Source organism: Montipora capricornis, chromosome 12 (genome assembly GCF_036669925.1).
Source record: "Montipora capricornis isolate CH-2021 chromosome 12, ASM3666992v2, whole genome shotgun sequence".
Lineage (NCBI taxonomy): Eukaryota > Metazoa > Cnidaria > Anthozoa > Scleractinia > Acroporidae > Montipora > Montipora capricornis.
Window position 1 is genome coordinate 35,907,438 of NC_090894.1, and position 2,500 is coordinate 35,909,937.

The window sequence follows — 2,500 nt, forward strand, 5'->3', positions numbered from 1 at the left end:
TATGTAAAGAACTAATTACCATAACAAAAACTTCGCACTTAGACTCGCTTTGAAGAGGAGGCAGACATGATCTCGGAAATGGCCTATTTGACACGATTGAGTGCACGCAATGAAATAGGAAGAGGTTTTTGCCTCTAATAGCAAGTATGTTGTTTGTTTCAATAAAATGTTTCGCTGGAAAAGAATTCTGTGATATTTTCTGCCTTTGTCAATAGGCCATTTCCGAGTTCATGTCTGCCTCCTCTTCAAAGCGAGTCTAAGTGCGAAGTATTTGTGATGGTAATTTAGTTCTACTTTACATATGAATGAAAACTAATTTTCATAAGAAAAACTTCGCACTTAGACTCGCTTTGAAGAGGAGGCAGACTTGAACTCGGAAATGGCCTATTATAATATCATGTGCATTGAATTTTCGAGCTTAAGGAGGCTAGAAAGGGGTTTTTTGTTGCTATAGCGTTTGTGAAACGATGAAAGATACCAAAGAAGGATATTTCATAGTGTAGGCAAACTATAAATATCTTTGCAACTCTATTGTTGGGCACTTATGACGTCATATCGGTTACCACGGCAACACGCCAGGTCAACAAAAAGACCCTTCAAACTTCAGTAAACTTTAATATTACAAAGCTGTCAGACGCTCAGAGGGCAGGGAACTTGAAAATTATCCACATGTCAGCCCAGAAGCCAATGTTTCTCACTTCCCATTTATTTTCTTCAATCTTTCTGGGTTCAGTACTTTGCTAGTAACCACATGTCTTCTCAGGCTTTTTACCTAAGACTTCTACCATGGCACTAGACAATACCAAAACAATATCGTGCACTGTTAGAGCTACATATTACGCAAGGACAACTTGAATCTCCTGGAAGACAAAACACAGCTCAGTTGACATTATGGAAAAAATCGCTGTTACTTCACTACCACACGTAAGCAATGCGTGTCTATTTTTTCTAAAGAGGACAGGAATTTCTTCTTTCTGACAAATGATTAATTAATAGGCCGGTAGCCAGGTTTTTAACCTCAGAGAAGGATCTGTTTCGTCGTACGAACGTGTGAGGACCTGTGAGCCAAAGGGCCTCTGCTGGGATGACCTCTGAGTGACCCCTTAAATGGTATTAATGACCCCCCAACTCGAAAAAAATTGCCTGGAACGCTGCATGTACCACAGGCAACCCAGTGTACCCTGGGGGGGGGGGGGGGGTTGGTTTTGCCTCACTGAAAACGCTTTGTTATTAGCTAATTACTTGTCAAGTAAAGAAAAATTAACGTCAAAAATACTTCCCCCACCCTCCCCCCCCCCCCCCCCCCCAAAAAAAAAAAAAAAAAAAAACACCAACGAAGCGCAACTCTATGCAGCCGATAAAAGACTGGGTTCGTCAAAACGCTCGACTTATGAGAGATCACAAAATACCGGCAGTCTTACTAGCAGATTTTACTCCGGACGCAGTTCCCTTAGTCATCCAAACAGAATTTGAAACCTTATATCCCAAGAAGTAGGCTCAAGAAAATTCTTCCTTGGATCATGAAAGAGTTGAATTGAAAATTTTCCTGTTTCCACTGGAGCAATGAACGTAGACTCCCCAATTCAGGAATGACAACTTGAGACAGCACAAGATATAGTCCTTGGCGAGTTAGCTTAACTATCCTACCGGCCTTTCTAACACAGCTGGCAAGTAAACAGGTTTGTGTGTGGTTACTTCCACAAGGATATTAGCAACAGCATCAACCAAAGGGCAAAAGTAAATGTTTTTTTTAATCAATTGTTGAATACTGACGCTAGAATATTAGCATCTTCTTTCTTACATTGTAACTTATTGTATGATCACCCTTCCCCACCTTGATTATAATTTTTTGCTATGTGCAGGTGGAATTTACTGTCCTTGTTGATAAGATAAACGTTGTTGTTGGTCTCTTAAGAGCAGTTTTCAAATGACTGTCGAAAGTAATTGCTACAAATTTGGATTGCTTTAGTGCGCTGTTTGCACCTGCTGTGATTGGTCGAAGTAATACTTTTATTACTTTGGTATTTGTTTTACGACACTCAAACGAAAACCGCTCTACAGAAATGTAACTGTAAAGGTCTCATCCAATTTTTCCCCTCATAATGACTTAATTGCTTACACTGCACTTAAAAGAAACACGTACTGCCTGTAAAATGGCCACAACCGACCTTACTCGCTTGTCAAATTTGTTTGCCCAATGCAGATCATGTGACAATACTCAAAAGGATTTTCTCTTTCAAAGTTGGACATTCCCATGCTTGCACGCACCCTTCTGAATGAACAAGGCAAAGAATAGAATCTCCTCCAAAATTGGTAAGTGAATACGGTCTCTTTGTTCAAATGATAAACAACCAACCCACTCAACACTCACACTGGCCCTTTTCTCCCCACGTCTATGATACATTCATTTGGGGGTAGCTACAGCGTTAAAAAGTGAGAAGACAGATTTTGCACGTTAGTATCACTCTAGTTTTGTTTAACAAATGAAAGCAGCATATCG

At 40.1% G+C, this 2,500-nt stretch overlaps 1 protein-coding gene across 1 annotated transcript in view; it reads right to left on the reverse strand.

Annotated features, from left to right (window-relative positions):
- Nucleotides 1–1,733: 1,733 nt before the first annotated feature.
- LOC138027831 (ceramide phosphoethanolamine synthase-like) overlaps nt 1,734–2,500 on the reverse strand; it is a 74,786-nt gene continuing 74,019 nt past the window's right edge. Inside the window, exon 4 of the mRNA XM_068875451.1 lies at nt 1,734–2,500. This exon is cut by the window's right edge and continues 481 nt beyond it. The gene's annotated coding sequence lies outside the window, so the exon portion shown is untranslated.